The sequence below is a fragment of the Meriones unguiculatus genome, chromosome 7 (genome assembly GCF_030254825.1).
Source record: "Meriones unguiculatus strain TT.TT164.6M chromosome 7, Bangor_MerUng_6.1, whole genome shotgun sequence".
Taxonomy (NCBI): domain Eukaryota; kingdom Metazoa; phylum Chordata; class Mammalia; order Rodentia; family Muridae; genus Meriones; species Meriones unguiculatus.
Window position 1 is genome coordinate 114,131,175 of NC_083355.1, and position 19,917 is coordinate 114,151,091.

The 19,917-nt window shown below is 41.4% G+C and overlaps 1 long non-coding RNA gene and 1 other non-coding gene across 51 annotated transcripts in view; both read left to right on the plus strand.

The window, feature by feature from the left end:
- The window catches only part of LOC110551793 (uncharacterized), a 68,054-nt gene that overhangs the window by 12,587 nt on the left and 35,550 nt on the right, over positions 1-19,917 (plus strand). For 31 of the 50 annotated variants that reach the window (XR_009593124.1, XR_009593128.1, XR_009593130.1 and 28 more), the window contains exons 6-10: positions 539-681; positions 3,651-8,428; positions 10,017-10,122; positions 15,562-15,649; positions 18,331-18,396. This is a non-coding gene — a long non-coding RNA (uncharacterized LOC110551793). Of the gene's footprint in view, positions 1-538; positions 682-3,650; positions 8,429-10,016; positions 10,123-13,857; positions 13,873-15,561; positions 15,650-18,330; positions 18,397-19,917 lie in introns of those variants that run through there. The other 19 variants (XR_009593089.1, XR_009593090.1, XR_009593097.1 and 16 more) reach the window with 14 other exon arrangements.
- On the plus strand, positions 13,650-13,720 carry LOC132655592 (small nucleolar RNA SNORD113/SNORD114 family). Its single transcript, XR_009593385.1, has one exon. It is a non-coding gene; the product is annotated as a small nucleolar RNA SNORD113/SNORD114 family (small nucleolar RNA).

The following is a 19,917-nucleotide window of genomic DNA, read 5'->3' on the forward strand; positions in this document are numbered from 1 at the left end:
AAGGGTGCTGGGACAGAGTTTAGGGGGTACAGTGCTTACCTAGCTCCTGAGAAGCCCTGAGTTTGATCCCTGGAAACATGGAGAACTGGCCTGCAGTCTCAACGCTGCGGAGGTGGAAGCGAGAAGAACAGATGTTTTCCCTTGACCGTTGTTGCAAGTTCAAAACCTGCCTGGAGTACATGAAACGCTTCTGCCCCCAAAAGGCTGTTTTAAAAATAAGATTTTAGTTTCCCTTTAGTCATTATAGCTACTGATACAGGGTTTAATATCTTTGGTAAGAATCATCACCCATGTGGGGTATTCACTGCCTATTTCTGCCTGTCCCCTGCTGTGTGGCCACTGGCAAGTCCCTTAACCTCTCTGAGGGTCAGTTTGTCGATGGCTAAATTAGGACCTCTGGTATCTCCATTCAAATCTCACCACCTCAGCGAGGCTTTCTCCCCTGATAGCTGCTTTCTTTCCCTCCTCGGCTCTATGTCAGCTCCACACCTTTTGTTTATTTAGTCTGAGTACTCTCTTATTCTGTCTTCACCCACAGGGATGATAGTTCTCCGAGGATTTTGCCCTGTTCTCAGCATCCAGACCTATTGCCTGGAACTGACCGGGAGGGAGGATGTCTGTTGCCCCGTGGGACCCACACCCGAGGAATACCCGTGTGCACAGCAGGCTGCAGGGTGCTCGGTACAGTGTCTGCGTTCAGTAACTATTGGCTAATTATGGCTATTATGTCTAATCGACAGGACTGTGGTGGGAATGAAATGACATAATGTATGCTAACATGTGCCTCGCGTGTTCTGGGCCGGGTGCAGGACAAACCGTGCTGATATCTCCTGGGGCTCCCAGGGGACACTCAGGCCACCTGAGGCCCCATGCTGGGAGTGGGGTGTGAAACTGGCTTGGCTTGGTTAGTGAGAGCCCCCTTTGGTTCAGAAAGGAACAGTCTGAGCTTCATGAAATTCATGGCAGTGCAGGGCGGGGGTGTAGCTCAGTTGGTGGACTGCTCTCCTGGCTTTCTGGAAGCCCAGGGTTCGAAACCCCTCTCATCCCAGCAGTCAAGAGGTGCGAGCAACAGATCAGGAGTTCAATACCATCCTCAGGCCAGCCTGGGTTTCAAGAGACCTCATCTAAAGAAAAACAAAACACGAAAGAAAACAACCGTTCTGGCTGCATAGACTCCCAGAGATCAATTCATTTCCTGCATTGTCTCTTGGTTTTCAGAAGTGCACCCCTCTCGAGTGGATTTCTTCTTTGAACTGGGATGTCTTGACCACAAAGGAACAGCTCCCAGTGATGTCTGCCCCAAGGTCCATTCTCGCTGAAACCCACGGCTAGGCCTGAGCATGGAGCGAGTCTGATTGTCTAACCTTTAGGGGACTATTTGAGCAGATAGGTGTGTGTGTGGGGTGTGGCTGGCTGCCAGGTATGCACAGGGGGGATGTTGCTCTGAGGATCGGACTTGTGAGTCCACCTGGTCCATCGGTCGGTCCGTAGCCTTCACCCTGTTGGCCCCAGGAAGGTGTTGCTGTCCTCACTCTACAAATCCTCCGAGGTCGGGGCCTAAGACAGAGAGACCGGGTCCCGTCTCTGCAGTTCCACAGCTCATGAGTGCCTGCTGGGGTGGAACCTGGTTTGTCTGTCTGTCTCTCACCATCGCTCGGGCACTGCTGCAGCTGCGGGAGCAAAGATTTGGACAAGGGGCTCAGAAATGGCCTGGGAGGGCTTCTAACTGGCTGTGAAGAGGGTGACTAACTTTGCTCAGGGGCCATAGCTGTGGGTGTCTTTTGCACAGGGAGCAGAGCACAGAGAGGCTCCTTAATTTTCTTGATGTCACACAGCTAGTTAGAGGTTCAGGCTGACTTCAGGGGTGGATGTCATAGTGTGGGTATTTTTGTAGGCTTCTCTTGCCTCATGTCTGTGACTATAGGTAGAAGCAGCACATGTGTGTGAAGGGCTGGGTTCAAGTCCTGTCACCAAATCTGGGTAGACCCATCCTGAAGTCAAGCAGTCTATCTTAAGAAGATCATTGGCTCTTGGAAAACATGTTTTAAGAATACACATGTTTTTAGATCTTATGTGTGTAAACGAGGAGGGGAGAAACATTGTTAAAATTCCAGGTGGCCAGCCGGACAATGGGGGTGACAGGGTGGTGGTCTTGTGTGGTTAGTCCTAAGTGGTTCAAATAGTAAATAAATCCAGACATGGATAAGGCCTGAGGACGAGTGTTGGCCACGAACCAAGGACAGGGGTTAACTTAACACAAGTGGGTAACATAGAATAAAAAAGCTCAGAGTGGTTTGGGGCTGTGAATTTTATTATTAAAAATGAAAAAAATGAATAAGAAATACTGTCCTCATGCCTTGGATCCAGTAGATTTGAGAGTCCTTCAAATAAAGTACCAAGACTGACCCAGGTCTGCTAGCCTGACTTTTCTGAGCGAAAGAGCCCAGCAGCCATTTCCTTCCCTTCTGTGCCCCTCTTATGTCCACTTTGGAGAAGTGGCAGGCCTGGTAGGTCCCCCTCAGGAAGTAATAAGGAATGGTGTAAGGTTATGTATAAAATGTGCTATGCATAAATTAAATTAATTATGCATAAAATTAAGGTTCATCATATGTAGACTGGTGATGAGTTATTTTCTATCCTATTTTAAGATTGTTTACTTGATAAAAATTGTACAGATAATAAGCTTTGATGTTTTCTGTCCAGTAGCCCACACTGGACTGCTTATATGTGGGAGGAGACTACGTAAGATGGACATTCTGTGTTAATTATCAATAGATGTTTCTGTTAATTAGATTTGGCGATCTGTACCTTATCCACTGAGAACTTAACATTCTTACAAAGAAAAGTTGTACTCTCTGACTCACTCCTGTTCTTCACACCCACTGAGCTCTGCTAAGTGCCCTTTTTCTACTCTGAGTTTGGCTGACGTAATTAAGAGACCAATCCCGGCCAACTGTTGCCTGCTGGGCTGTGAGTGAGAGGGCCCTCGGGTATGCAGAACAGTCAGTGGTCCTGCGCCGGTGGGTGACGTCGACTCTACCTGGTCTGCTGTTTAAAAGGAATTAAATGAGTAAATAAATAGCGGCAAGATGAAAGGAGCCCAAGAGTGGGCCGCCAGCAGTGTTTTCTGGCCAAAAGGTTAATTTTTATCTATTGATGTATAATTGCAGCCTTCTAAAAACTAATATTTTTACCTCTATATGTTAAGAATCATTTGGATGCACCGAGATGTCTTCTCTGGGTTAGCACGCAGTTCATCTGTATTTATTGTATTTAAAAGTGTGTGAAAACAATGGGAAGGATGAATAGACAATAATGATAAGCTTGTGTCTGGAATCTAAAAATGGCTGTATCTCCAACTCTGTACCTGGGTCTGTTTGGAAGAAGGTCTGTTATTTCCCTGTGGACAGGAAGTGTAGGGATCAATATTTATATAAATAGTTGCTTTCATTTTTTTGTACAGTGAATTATTCATTAGAATAATATGAAATGTACAAATGAATGAATGAATGAATGAATGAATGAATGAATGAATTTGTGATTGGGCTTGTATCATGATCTGAGATTAAGATTAGCTGCCCTGCCCACTAATGGCCATGAAGAACATCTTCCTACTTCATCCTTTTTAATATCTGCCTTGTGTTCCACAGATTGGAGGCCCTAATGTGAATGGAGCCTACCCTGCTCGTGGAGACCTTGGCAGTGACCGCCGTGGGCAATGAGCCATGGGCCAACAATGTGAGTGATGGCTAGTTTTGTTATTTTGAACTTGGGTGGTTGGCTGGTGGGTGTTTATTGCATTATTAAACATGATTGAGTTTGTAAATAAAATCAAATATGGCCAAAGCACTAGTCAGTGATGAGACTGTCATGGACCAAGGGTAATTAATCCAATTAGGCATAATAATTACCGAATTAGAAATGATATAGTAGGCTGTTCCCTATGTAGAAAATAGCAAAGAAAAATGGAGCATCTCAGGCTTGGATGACAGCTCAATTGGTAATGTGCTTGCTTGCCTTACAAGGGCCTGTAGTCAGTTTCCTGGTACCCACATACAAGAAAATGGGCATGGTAGCATGCTTACTGTCTCAGCCCTGGGGAGGCAGAGGTAAGAAGAGCTCTGCGATTCTCTGGCCAGCCACCCTTCATTGGGAGTTCCAGGTCAGTGAGAGAACCTGTGTCACTAAACAACATGGTCAGTGCCCGAACACCCAGGCGCGCCTGCACAAACTGAGCACACACATCACAAAGGAAGTATGTAATGCTTATTTCCAGACACATGTGCCATATGTATGTCATATGTCATGAGTTACGTATTTTTTTGTCATTTGGCAGTAGTGTGTTCATGAATGTTTATGTATATATTAAAAAATGGATGCACTTATAAAACAAAACAAACGGGCTAAGGAAATTAAGACACCGTGACCTGAAGTTCTAGTCACACGATTCTACTCATTGGGTGACATCCAAGCAGAAGTAGCTCAGCTCTGTAAACTGCTAATTTGTGCACTGTGCCTAGATACATACCTGCTTATGAACCAGGTCAGTTCAGATATGATAGAGCTTTGTATATAGAAGGATGTAATTGGTAGTTTCTAGTTATTGGCTATGATTTACAACTGTTATTTGATGATTTTTTATAAATGTAAAAACAAAACCGAATAGGCCATCAAGGCTAATATAGTACATCTATTAAGCTTATTAATCAGTTCCACTGAAGTATGCAACTCTGGAAATGGACCCAGGTTGTACGTTTCCAACAAATGCTTTCAATTATATAGAGTGGGTACATTGTAATCTATTTAGTGATGTAATACTCATGAAGATTTTTCACCCTTTTTTGAAGATGAAAGGTACATAAAATGCGAGAGCTGATGTTTTCATGCTTTAAAACAAATTTAAAATTTGATTTACATGCATGCCTGGTGCCAATGGAAGTCAGTTGAGGGTGTCTGGTCCCCAAAATGGAGTTACTGCTGTTTGTGAGCCACCATGTGGTTGATGGGAACTGAACCTAGGTCCTCTGCAAAGAGTAACATGTGCTCCTAACTCTGAGCCACCTCTTTAGCCCCCATCTTCATATTGTAAAATCCTTAGCTAGAGAGTTCAAGAGGATTCATGAACAAGTAAGCAAATGAATGAAAAAAATCAGCAATAAAGGAAAGATGATAAAATGTCCTGGAAATGAAAAAAAAAAGTTTTCTGATACCCCAGTTTTCATTTTGAGCAGGGTTAGAGTTACCCAGGTCTTCAAGGTATGAGAATCTTTCCTGTCCTGCTGGTAGCCATCTGCCAATAGACAGGGGCTGCCTGCTGACTTGTTGGTCCTATAAAATGTCTGACCTCTGTGTCTTTGGGACTTGTTAGTAATAATCTACAACAGTTAATCCACATTTTGTTTTAGAGTGTCCTCCTCTGACTGATATAGTTGACGGTAACTTTTTTCTTGGTCAGGACCAAGAGATCAGCTACCTTGTTAGGGACAAACCAGACCCAGCTCAGCCAAGACTCACAGGGCATTGTTGCTATCTTAAGAAGGAAACCTAGTCATAGGTGTCATGGAGGAAGTGATGGAGCATTCCTCTATGTGCTATGACGAGGAAGTATCCCATAAAAGGCACATGAAGATCCTCCTAGAATCCTCTCATAGCAGGGCTAGACTTTGTAGATGACCTCTTGACAGAGACCTGAAGATAAAATGCATATTATCAAGGAATTATGGTCCTTTAAATTTTTTTTGTTTGAGAAAATAGCCAATTTGCTTATAACCATGCAAATACAGTGGTATGTTGGATGTTAATTTTAGTTCTAAAAGTAAATAATTACATACATGCATAAAAGAATGGAAAGCCCAAAACATGGACTGGTGAGGAGAATGGTCCAATTATGAAAGGATTTTAATTCAGTAATGTACGCTTAACCACCATAACAGCAGCCTGTTCATTCCATTCTCTTAACCAGCTGTTTTCGGTTTTATTGTGTATGTTACATGATTTGTTTAGACATTTGACCATAAGCAAAGTCCTAAGTTCTTTATTTTTTGAGTGAGAAGTGAGGAGAAGAAGATGAAAGGCATTGCCTATGTAAGAAGGCACGGATGCAGTTTGAGGGCTCACATTTCCTTAGAAACGCTCAGATCTCAGGGATGGAGATTGCTCAGTGGTCAGGAGAGCTTCCTGTTCAGATCCCAGCTCCCCTCTCAGGCAGCTCACAGTTAGCTGTAACTCCACTTCCAGGGGACAAGATCTCTTTTCTGGATTCCAAAGGCACTTGTGCACTTGTGTGTGTACACACACACACACACACACACACACACACAAAGACATAATAAATCTTTTACAATAGAAGTGAACTAATCAAATGAACGAGACTCAGTGTGAGCTGAAGATGGTGGCGTTGTGACTCAATCTCAAGAGCGATCCAGGTAAGCTCGTTAGGAAGCAGGTAAGCTATTGCTATAGGGAGAAAGCAAATCCTGGTCTTGCCCCAAGAATCTTGCTGCAGAGGGGAGAAAGTCTTCATTGAAGTGTTGAATGCTTAAAATATGGCTATAAAGAATGAAAAATTTCTTATTCTTTGTATTATAAACTAGCCCGAACAAATGATTAGTGAATACTAAAGGGCTGGGAATGTAGCTCAGTGAGAGAATACTTGCCTGGCATAGCTGAGGTTCCATCCTTGACCTTACAAAATAAAACACTCCAGTCTACCTTTGGCAGAAAGATGATAATATGATGGTTTCTGATTAATTCAGATCAACAGAAGGGTAATCCATAAATGAGAGACCTCAATCCACCTCAACAGAACTCAATCTCTGTAACATACAGTAAGGCTGTTGTTAGCATTTCAAGAGCTCACATTCCTTTTCTACTACTGTTTAAGTAATCTCCTGATGAAATTCATAATAGCTTGTTGTATCAACTTTGAATTCCAGACAAATTAAGGGAAAGGGGGGGAAGACAATGGGCAATGAGTATGGATTCTTTATGGTAACAAGAAGGGTGACTGGGAGCCAGACATAGGGCCATGCCTAGCATCCTAGCGATTTCAAAGCTGAGTCAAGAAGTTGGACCACATCTTTGAGGCTATCATGGTATCATGGGCTACAAAGTAAGACATTCCCCCCTCCCCCAAAAAAAAAAGAAAAAGTAATAAAAACAAAAACGTTAGTGGAGTGGTGCTTACCAGTAATACCAGCAAGAATGCTGAAGTGGTTGGAATCTGTGTGTAAGGCTAGCCTGGGCTCTACAGTGAGATCCTGGAGATGGAGAGAGAAGAGGGGAAAAAAAGGGGGGGGGGATTACATATTACTTTGTGAAGTTATTTTATAGACACACCCTGTCCAGTAGACTGCCCCCTGCCACACCAAGCCATTGGACTTTGAGTATTTTAATTGGGATGTGGTCTACACCTAAAATTTCTAATGGAGCTCGTGTAGATTGGTCAAGTTTATTTACTTATTTAGTGCATCACTTACTCAGCCACAGTAATACATTTTAGAATTGTGACATAGAGTAAAAAGCAATTTTCTTTGTTTTCAAACTCCTCAATTGTTACTCTTTGAGATTTAGGAGCAATGAATCAGAATTCTCAACAATTTCATAATTATTATTTTAAACATTCATCTAAAGAATACAACACAATAATTTTTCTTGTAGTTACAAAGAGCTACAGCCTACAGAAATATCCAGACAATGAAATGTAATTTCATATTCAAAATCTCCTAGGAAGGTAAAAGCCCCTCAGGAACTGTATGTGGATACTGCCCCTTTCAGGACTCGTTTTGAATTGAACCTTTGTTAGCTATTGAGATAGTATTCAAAGGACTTACATGAGCTCACCGCCATGCGAGCTTTGTTATTATTCAGTCTTGTTTTCCTTTCTTTCTATTTCATTATGCCTCCATACACAAACATATTATATATAATACAGGTATATTATGTATAATAATACACACACATTGTTGCCAAGACCTGCATATAAGGGAGCTTTTTTATATCACGTAAATTACTAATTGAAGAGGCCAAATAAGAGCCATTCTTTGGTTAATCACAGGCCTGTGTGAAAGCTGTGGTTGGCTAGATTCATTATATGGAGACTAAGGTATCACGATGATAGCTTAAGGCTGTTTTGCTCCTGAGTTTCCTAAAACCTGTATTTTTAAAAATTCTGATTCTCCAAAATTTATAGCAAGTATGTTAATTGCTTCTAAAGTATTGGTCACCCTTTAGAAAAAGATTATTGCAACTTACTAAAGCCTTTTACTTCTCAGATTCAATGCCCTGCACCTGGCGGTTCTTGCTCTGTAGGCTAGGATGAAGAGTCTCATGTAAGCACAGTGGTTCATGGTGTGTTGAATGGTTTGTGCCATCCACGAGTTCACCTCAGATGGAAGAATGACAATTGCCAACGGACATAAAATAAAAGGTTAGCCAGGCATGACAGCTCTTGCTTATCATTCTAGCAGCCAGGAGACTGAGGCAGGGTGATTGCTATGTGTTTGATGCTATCCTGAGCCACATAATTAGATCTTATCTTAGAAAAGAAAACAGGCCCCAAACCAAATAGCCACAGAAAAGGAAACAAAGCAAAGCAAAGCAAAGCAAAACAAAAGCAACAACAAAGGGTTCCATCATTGGGGCAATGTGAAGTGTTTTTGGCACAGATGTGATAATCAGGTAGTGCAGAAATTAGCTAGCTAGAAATTAGTCATTCTGTGGTGTTTAAGCCCTTCGAAACATCATGCGTACACTTAATGTGCACAATTTTATCTTTCAATTATCAAAACAAAACAAAATAAAAATGAACAAACCAGCCAGGTGTCAGCTGTTGGCTCAGACTGAGTTTCTGTGGATTTAGTGCTACCCAGGCCCTTTAAAAATAAGCTTATGGCTGTTGTATTCATCGACACAGTTCTCTAAAGTTCTATTTTGTTTTTATGTTCTGTTTTCCCATCAGTAGAGAGCTGATCTGAGGTTTTAAATAGTGTGCAGGAAGACTCTCGGGTGATCCTGAGTGTGGTCTGTCTGTCTCTCCTGTGGAGGTTGAGGTGAACTCATTCACCTCACTGACTTTAGGAGGCAGTTGAATGAATCATGGACATCAGAGTGGTAGGAAGCCACCTGGTTGATTAATCTATATGTTCAGGCCTTAGGTCCAATTAATACAACGTCTTATTTACCTGCGCTGTGGACAGGAGCCTGGAAATCGCTTGCTGTGTTAGTGAAAGATTTTGTTTTCAGATTTCCATGATTCATGGGCACTAAGGTTTTTAATCAGAGAAACCCTGAATGAAAAAAAAAATCAATAAATTATGCAGAAAGAGTCAGCCACGTACAGATAAATAAATGAGGAAAATCTATTGAGCTTGGATCGGTAATGAGTACTTCTGGGGCACATGTGTCAATGCTTTTGATTAAACCATAAACTGAAGTCTATTAGATACACACATTATTGCCAGGTCATGGGGGGTGGCAAATGCCTGAGAGAAATGCAGGCCAGTGTAGCATCAGGCTTTTGGGCCTCAGTGGCTCCTGGGAGAGGACTGGAGGAATGTGTGAGGAAAATGTCGAGTGTTACCTACAAGAAAGTTAAGAAATCACGATGTGAAGCAACAGCTCTTAGTCAAGTTTTAATCCTGAATTCCCCTGTGGTACACCAGTAAAATCTGCCACACCTCTATGTCATGGAGGACGCCTAGACACACAGACACTCATGCTTAGCTGCATTAAGGTGTTGCCATAGACATTTTCAGAGGTGTAGGAGGTAGCTACCTATTGGGTACATGTGGAATCTAAAGGGAAAAAAAATAGAAAAATAGAAGATACTAACAGGGGACCCACAGCGGTGTATGTTTGTGTGAGTGGCGGTGGGGGGGGTGAAGAGTGTGGGTAATGGGGTAGAACTATTCTTAGACTACTTGGTGGACACGTATGAAACCATCTTTTGAACCACACTGTTTCTGAGATACGTACATACTGCTACATCTAATTGTAGGCCTTTTGTCTTTTGAAAGTTCGTGCTTGATTTCATCAAGGGGATGCAGCCACTCCAACTGAATTATCCTGGAATGCCGAAGGTCTTGGCTTTTACCTCTGTGGGTAAGGAAAGAAGAAATTTATGTGAGTAATAGCTTGAATTTTATGTTCTTGGGTTGGGAGGTTGGCTTATGAATGTTGCTTGAATTTTTTCAAAGTAATAAATGGGTATAATTCATAAGTAACACTAACAGATGCAGTGGTAAGCATTGATGGAAATGTGTTCAGACTGGGGGCTGATAATTCATGTGATTTACCATCACTATAATCCAATTAAAGTAGAGAAGTGGTTTTTCTTTCATTTTCAAGGTTGCTTAATATTCTATTACATACATATTAATGTTAAAGGGCACAGGACAATGACCAAAATTATCTCTTGATTCTAGTTGTGTAGTAAGGTCCTGGGTGTTTGCTTATTCATGACACCATCTTTAAGTCCTAAAGAGGGCAAACATGGACCAACAGTGAAAATAGAGATGGTGGGAGATAAGAACTCTGATTGACCTGTTAATCTTTGGGGAATGGACACTTGACAGACAGCTGTTTTATTCAGCGATGTTGCTCTTGGCCTTTTTGATTTATTAATTTATCGTTTATATTAGCACATCAGTGAATAAATCAGCAAGGACAAGGAGAAATTATATCCATAACCTATAGAGCTGTGAGTTTTCTAAGATGTGTGAATCAAAGAGTTTTGACTAAACTGTAAATCAGAATAATTTTGGAAAAAGACACCTCCCCCCTTATTTCTGCTGTGAGATGTGCAAGTTGAACATAGTCAAAGTCCTTGGTCATCACTCTTGGTTTTAGCTCTTCCCACGTGTGAATTATATTAGAATGGGATGGGTTTGCGTCCATGAATAAAGATGGTGAATTTGGAAAAGGGGAAAAAAGAAATAAGTATTATTACTCGTGTTGTTATTTTCTGACACCCTGAGCTTCACTGTATATGTAGATCAAGTCTTTTTGACCATTTCCCTGAAGGGCATGTCCTAGGCCATGAACCATGGTGCTGCCATTTGAGTTGTGTTGGGCAGATGGCCACTGGTTTTATTTAGACAAGAGACAAATTATTTATATGAAAATGATTGTTTGAATAATTGTCTAATTGAAAGAAGGCCAAACATGGATGACTTCAGTGCACACAGTAATAAGTATTATATCAATCTAATTCAGCAAAGACAGTATTCACCACTAAAGACAATAATCTCTTGTCAATTATATAGGTGATAACTGGGTCTATGTATGTAGCTAATGTTTTGGTCCAGTGTCTCACCTGCTTTTTGTTCTGATGTACCCTTAAAGGTGAATGAAAGAATGAGCTCAAATCTCGGTTGATTACCTGAAGGGATCCAGATCTGGGGGCAGTTAAAAGCAAGTTCTGTGAAACAGAAATGTGTTTTTGTGAGTGGGTGTGCGTATGCCAGTGTGCACGTGTCTGAGGAAGTGTTTGGAAGTTGTTTCTCTCCTCATGGTGTTCTGTGGTAATTGAATGTGGGCCATGTGGCTTTCTCAGTAAGTGCTTTTACCCACTGATTGAGTCATTTTCCCAGCCCAGAGATCTGATTAATTTAGACTCTTTAATGATTAATAAAACCCCTCCATCTTTAACCAACCTAAGTTGTAGTGAATTGTATTAAACTGCATATTTCAGTTCATTTCTACGGCTGGTCCTGCAGTACATACTCTTATTTTATTTATATATTGTTCATCTATGCCTTTGACAGAAGTTAGTGACAAGCAACCTGTGTCAAAGAAATAAACTTTAGAAGTACAAAAGTCTCCAAGCCTCTTTACCACGCAAGTGGAAACCAACATCTCCCTCTTACTGAACAGTTTCATCAGCCATGGCATTCTTACTCTGAAGTACAGCACACCCTGTGAAGAATGGAGGTGTTTTTCTTGTGTGAAGTACAACACACACTCTGCAAAGAATAGAAACCACAGGCTTAACTCCTTTAATAGGCTGCCTCATGAGGGATTGAGTGGCTAATCCAAACTTGGATGCTATTACATTCCCATTACTGACTCCAAAATAACTCTACTTCTTACATACTGACTTATGTACTCTTTAATTTTTAATACAACAGAAACTAAAATTCACTCCCGAACACAGGAGAAATAAATGCAGCCATTAGGACTGTCTGTGTGCTGCTACCCACAGACACCCTACCCTCATTTATCTTTTTCCAAAGACCTCACTGTGCCTTGCTGAGGGTCTACCTTGAAACAGTGATCTGAGGGCCTCCTAACTCACACATTAGCTGACTGGATCATCATCTTTATTCCACAGGTAGCCTGTTTATTCCTAAATTATGTCAAGGGAATAGAATATATTCCCTTGTATAGCCTGTATATGAATAAAATAAAAGAATGCTTATAGGACCAGCAGAGGGAATCAACCTAAGTTTGTGGTTAATAGGATTCTGCTCAGCCTAAATCTGTTAATCACAGAGAGCTTCAGTTCATCCTCAGGGTTTCTTAGTACTGAGGTTTGTTTTGTGTTGTTAGCAGTTTATACATTCCATCAGTGGTGCATGTCTGGGGCCTGAACTCATGCGGATGGAGCATGTGGGATGAGGGAAGAAGGCAGCTTTGACACCCTTGCCGTGATTGGAAGGTGGTGCATAGCTGACTCTTCCTCTAACCTAGAAAGTCAGAAAATGTCCTTAAGTCTGAGACTTGCTGAGCATTTACTTTTGGTGCATCTGGAGGACTCCACACTTGTCCTCGTGAGGAGTTACAGGCAAAATACAGGTGTGAAAATTCCTTCCGGTCACATGTATAAGGTGACTAGGGGAAAAAATAAGTTTGTCTCTTTTTGGGCCCTAATTTTAAAATGTTTTGTTTTGTTGAAAAAGCCAATTCCAAATTTGAAATAATTCTGATGCCAAGTCTCAGAACTAGGACTGTTTGCTGAGAATGGTTGTCATCGCTAGCTGTACAGTAGCTCACCCAGTGACTTCATGACTCAAACATGAAACATGTTATTTCCATGAGCCCAGAACCTAGGGGTTTCTTCTGTGTGGTGTCTCCTGTCAATTTGGTGGTGTAAAGTGTTTGCTCAAGTGTGTGTATGGTATCTGCCTGCAAGGTTCGTGTCCATGGCTGGCTGTTGATGGGGACCACGCATCTTCTCCACATGAGTGTTCCGCCTTGAGTGTCCTTAGAACATGGCAGTTATCTTCCCCAGAGCAATCAAGGCATGGCAGAATCAGGTAGATTCTTAGTGTACAATATAAGCCACCTCGCAAGTCACAGACTTCTATGGTGTTCTACTGGTCACACTGACAGCCATGATTCAAGGTGTGAAGAGAGAACACAGGGTGGAGGTGCCACAGGTGTGGGACCCACCAAACACCATCTTGTAGGCTGACTGCCGCGTGGATTATCCTTACGATTCAGATAAACTTAATGAAAGAAGAGCACAGAAAGTTCATAGGTGACTTAGACACAAAGGGAGGCAGCTGAGATCTCGGACCATCACATGTATCTTAGTACCACCATTTTCAGATTTGTAGCTCATGTTTACTGACTTTATTGGTAGTAACAACACTGTAAGTGAGCTGATAAACAAAGAAAGAACTAACTAACCCACAGACAACCAAGCCTTGGCCGATGATGAGATTTCTGGGGTATCTGAATCAATGATTTTGATTAACCCTTTAACTCTGAGGTCCATTATAGACTTCATAAGAGGCCCATGAGATGGCTTAGTGGGTTAACGTACCTGCTACCCAGTCCAAGTACCCGAGTTCAATCCCCCATGCCCACATGTTGGAAGGAAAGAACTTATTCCCGAAGTTGTCTTCTTATCTCTTCATGTGTGAACTGGTACGTGTATGCATGCTCACATGCGCACACACACGCGCGCTCGCACACACACACACACACACACACACACACACACACACAAAGACCCCCCCCAAGCAAATATGTAAAAAGAATAGTCTTCATGAGCACTTGTTTACTAAATATCAGAAATTAGGAAGATTTCAGATTTTGTTCCTAGGTTACCCTAGGGTTTTAAGTTGTTCTCACTGTAAGAAAATTAATAAAACTAAGCAAATACTTAAGGAAATAAATATTTAAATGATCAAGGATAAAAGATAGCTGTATGTTGCCCCTTATCCAATTGTACATTTTGAAGCAATAAATTCCAACATAAATTTATTAAATCTGATTGATAGCCATTTGCACAGTGCCCCGAGTCCTGTGAAACTGAGGACCCTGTTCCTCACTATTAAGGAGATAGTGGATGGTAGATGCAGGCTTACTTCCTGGACTGTGGTTAAAATATCAAAAATGTAAGGAACCAGCATTGATCTAGTGGTCACAGGGCTGCTGAGGCTCAGGAGGGTGAACATTCCCCTAGACGCTGACGCTCACTGTGGAAAGAGGCACCTACCGTTTTGTGTGAACCATGTCATGTTTGTTATTGTGACTTACTGTCTGTTGATTTTTATTGTTGTTTGTGAGTGAGCAAATGGTGGTTCAAATGAAGGAAGGAAAAGTTCAAACCTAGGCCAGTGATCTTGGAGCATATCCGCAAGGATTTTATTCAGCTTCAAAGTGCTGAGCACCCCAGTTAAATAGATACAGTAGACAAAAGCCCTACTATTTTTATGGGAACCGCATATAGAAAGAGTGCGTTTTGTTTTCTGTCTACTGAGATTCTTTAGTTAGAATTACATTTTTTGTTATTAAATCAATAATGCAAAAAGGAACAAAATATGTTAGTGAGTGAAAAAATAAAGGAAAGTTGTGTATGGATCAGCTATAGGATGGAATGGATTTTCAGGAAAGGGAAAGAGAGGTGAGTATCTGCTGTCTGCTTTCCTGGCCAGCTTAGCCTGTGGGTTCCAAGGAAAGGCTGCGGGAGTGGCTCCTGGGGTGAGTTGGGGGACTGGAGGCTGGAGGATTGGGTCACGTGATTCCCTGGAGAAGGTGAGGCAGAGAGAGCAGGGAGAGGAGGGGGAGATGAGGACCTACACTTAGCTCAACAGTGTCACTGGCAGGAGATGACTTTATATTTCAATTTTATTGATTTTGTTTTTTTTTGCTCTAATTTCTGTGTTTTGTTTTGTTTTTTCACTTGATTTGCTTTCTTTCTAGTTTCCCCGCAGGTGCCAACACTTTTCTGTCCAAAACTTTTCTTTTATCAAGAAATTTACCATTCCTTTTCCTGCCCATCCAAGCCACTTGTAACTGTCATTTAACTTTCTTAGGATGTACATAGCAATTTAAGTATTCCTTAAAGATTGTATAGTTAGAATACACCATGAAATAAGGATGACTCTTTATCGAATATCTGAAGAAGGCCCAATAAAGGAGTTCTAACGTTCATGAGTGGGTACTTTGTGTAGCTATAATCATAACAGCGATGGACCTTATGAGGTAATAGATGTACAAGTGTCTTTTACATTGTTTCAGAATAAACAGAAAACACTGGCTCTTAAAAGGGAACCTAGCTAGGCTCTGTTTAAACTTTTGAATCTGCCTAAGTCTACTTTTCTTCCACAGAATGGTCACAGGCAGCCTTCTTACTCAGTTCTTCCAAGAAACAAAATCTTGGCCGTTAGTTCTGCATGTAAGGGACAGAGAGAACAATGTAAGTGAGACATCAGGTTTGTGGCCTTGTTTGGGATGCTTTCTTTGTGTATATTTAGTAGTAGCTCAAAGGCATATAAGTTTAAAAAATAAACTAAAGTCTCCAAGAATGGACCAATGATGGGAAGGTACTAGGAACCAAAATATTTCATCCACATGTGACTTACATGTTTGCCTATCAGTGTGGCCCTGGCTGATAGCAAGTGGTAGGAGATGGTGGCTTCTTTACTTTTCATTGGGCCTTCTTAACCATGGGCACATTCACTCAGTAGGAGGTACAGGGGACCAGCACTGAAGCAGACTGAAGTGAGGCCTAGGTGCTGGTGAATATGCCTGTTCCCTGAGGTCCATGCCTAAGGGAGACTCATTCCTTAAAAAAAGGGAGATCTTGTCTGTGGAACTTTGTGTTGTGTCATGTGAACTAACGAATTAACCAGTGAAGGGAGATGTTTGGGCCCATGATGAGTGCCACTCTTGAGTTATCTGAACCAGGATATTGTGATCAAATCTGGATGGCGCTGAGGTCCTTTACAGTTATCCCTTCCTTAGGGAATAGTGTGGACATGTGTCCTTGGCTTTTTTGGAAAGAAACTTAGCCTTTTTATTTCCATACCAGGACTGGGGGGGGAGGTGGGTCCAACAAGCTATGTACATTCTAAGCTTACGTTTTACTTTTATTATGAAATTAGCCTACGAATTTTAAAAAGTGAATTTAAAAAAGAAGAGAGTTATTACAAAGGAATGCAATAAGACGAGGATCATCATGACATCTACCCAGCAGCTCTTAGCATTTTGTTTAGGGACATACGACCATTTTTATGTGAATGTTTTCTCCTATGTTGGTAACTGGTCTTGGATAGTTGCTTTAGGGGAGTGATACCCATTCATCGGGATAGAGAATTGTTAAATGTCCACATAATTTCCAGATGAGCAGACCAATGATGAGACTGGTGATTCAAAGTCTTTGTTTTTATTGGTTTTCTTAATAAAAATGGAAAAAGAAGCAAGTGTACCATTATTTAGGACAGTGCCTATAGTCAGATCAAAATGATCTTTAGCATTGTAGCCCAGGGCTGTTACATTGTAGATTTCCATGAGTCTAAAACTAAAGGGATGATTTTAGGCTTCAGTTTATTAAAGTCAGCATGGGACTAATTAGTAATAAGTATTATCATGTGAAATTCTACACCATTCTCCTTACCACAACTATCAAAGAATTTTTTCTTTTTCTTTCTTTCTGTTTTTTTTTTTGGGGGGGGGTTGGGGGGACAGGATTTCTCTGTGTAACCTTGGCTGTCCTGGACTTGCTTTGTAGCGCTGACCTCAAACTCAAAAGAGATTCCCTGCCTCTGCCTCCCCGAGTGCAGGGATCACAGGTGCGCATCACCTGAACGAGTTTGTTTGTTTGTTTACATGCTTTAATCATGATTATCATTTTGAGCCTCTAAAGTAAGGAGCAGGAAGCCCCAGGTGAGCAAATATCCATGCTGATGTTTTGAGATTGGGAACACTCACTTTGTAGAAGCCAGGCAAATGATCTCTGTAAAGGAAATTTTTAAATAAGACACGAGAAGTGCCAATTGTGGAATATCTCATAAACAACAACAACAAAACAAAATCAACCAACCAAACAAACAGAAAAATATAAGCCTTATTTAAAGCCCAGCTAAGGACCATTCCCGAATAGATGCTGGGCTGGGCACACATTTAACTGTCGTGGATTGCATGGTTGTTTCACAGAGCCCTTCACAGCTCGCTGTGAGCTCCTGCGTGCAGTACAGTGGAGCATAGCAGATGTCAGTTTTGTCAGGTGTGTGTCTTTGTTAACAAGCGTATTTTGTAGGTTTCCTCTAGGTTTAAGGGACAGACAGACACCCTTCATGAGGAAACGCTTGACAAGAAGTCACTCTGCTGATTAATACACATATTCCAGCCAGAGGCCATCAGAGATAAACAATACAATCCATTTGCTCCACAAAGAAAAAAGGATAGTGATGGAGTAATCATTACTTATCAATCCATGATTAGCCACATAAACTCAAGAAAGCCTTATTGGACAGTAGGCAGTCTTGCCTCTGTCTGTGATGCCTGTTGGTGGAGCTATCAGAGTCGGCACTTTTGGTAATGTCGGCTATAACTTTGAGGGCCTTTATTCAGTGAGAAACTTGCAATGTTTGGTGTAGAAATATCTTTGAGCAGAAGCTGGAAAATTTTAGTCAGTTTCTCTGGGGGATTTTGCGGTTCAGTGACAAGAAAGGTGTTGCTTCAAGAGAATTAATGAATCAGTAGGAAGCAAATACGTAAAGAAAGACATACCTGTTTTTGCAACAGGTAGTATAATAAGCCAAGGATAATTAAAAAGCAAGAACACTTGTTAATAGGAAGGAAAGTAGGCTGGAGTTTGTAACCTTCTTTCATATTTAGAGTCTTAATAGCTGTTGTTAAAACAGTGGCTTGGGTGTTCACTGTTCATTAACAAAAGGGAAAGTGCATCAGCTAGCAACTGACTCACAGATGGTTGTAATCATTGTAGAAACTCTTGGGTAAAGTAGATGTCTAACATGTTTATCATATTTAAAACCCCAGGTTAGATAGTAAAGTTTATTATTATGTAGCTCTGGTACACCCCATTACATTCTAAATTTATTCTAAATCTTCTTTTCCCTCTTGTGGTGGACATAGGACCCCTGATTTAATTATTTAATTTGGAGCCATTGTCCTGAGTAAGGAGCATAGTCGAGAATAAAGGTAAGACCCTTAGTTGATGGTCTCTGTTTGGAGTCTTTGTTTACCCGTGCCAGCTGATTGACTTCCAAATGAGAAAGAGTCACATACTTAAGACAGATAACTTTCTCTAAGTATGGGCCAGTCATGGGAAGGCAGTGTGATTTACAAAATCATGTTTAATCCAAATTGGCACAACAGAAATGATTTTAAAAGAAGAGTGGGTATTTAACTTACCCCCAGAACCCAGTGCTACTCTGGGCTGACATTCCCAACATTTTAGTCCTTGGGCGATGTCCCGTATGAATATCCATGAGCCGATGAGGTGGAATATGGGAGATGGGAGCTTCATTACATTTTGTGGTCCCTTTTTGACATGAATGAACAAATGAAATAGAACCAAACAAAAACTGAGGTGGATTTGACCCCAAACAGATGCTGACCATCCATAGTGTACCTCCTGTCACCGTGATAGAAGCAGTATGACTTGAATGTCTCAAACAGAAAAGAGCCCCAACCCAAAACCTTGTTTTGGGGACTGTGTATTGTTAGTTGTATATTAACCAGTGAATAAATGAAGCAAACACCCAGCATGGGCCAATGATGAGGAGCATAGAGTTTCTGACAGAGGACAGTGATTAAACCCTTATGACATCTGAGGACTAAAGCCTGATCTTTGTGGGTTTGTGGCCCAATCTACATTCCTATAATAAAATTAGCCCATGAGTAAAGAAATGAGAAAGATACGTCTGACCACGTCTGACCAGGCAAGATGGCACATGCCTACAATTCTAGGATTTAAGGGGTTGAGACAGTAATATCTGGAGGAGCTTAAGGCCAGCCAAGGTTACATTCCCCTAAAAACAAAACAAAACCCAACAACAAACAGACAAAAACAAAATAAAGCAATGAAACAAACAAAAACCCACAATAGGGCAGGTGGGACGGCTCTACATGTACAGGCACTTGTGACCAATGCTAGTGATCTGAAGTCCACCACAGAAACCTCAGAGAAGAGCAGACTCCTACACCTGTCCGCTGATTTCCACACAAGCTCAGTGACAGACAGACAGGCACGTACGCACACATGCACCCACAATGAAACAAATTTGAAGAGAAATCAGCGCTATACATGTACTTTTTAAAGCATTGAATGCGGTCTGGCCTGTTAGTAATTTTGAGACTACTAGTCCAGGTGCCTACCAGGCTTAGAAGTCACATGATGACTGAAAAAGAAACCACGTTGGGGCAATTTGCCCCATGCCAAGGAAGAGAAGATACATTTCTGTAATTAGTGAGTAAAGGAAGCACACACAGAGAGAGCAACAATGAGTCTGTCCCATTCGCCATCCCCTAATAAAATCTAGGCAATTTTATTGAAACAAACACAAGTAAGTTTGCTACCTTTGAGGAGTGGCATAGGAAAAGCATAAGTTCCACTCAGGACATAACAGTATGCACCACTCAGGACATAATCTCACCACTATTGCAGTGAGATTATGAAGAAACACAATCCTAAATTTGTATCTCCACCAGTTTTTGTTT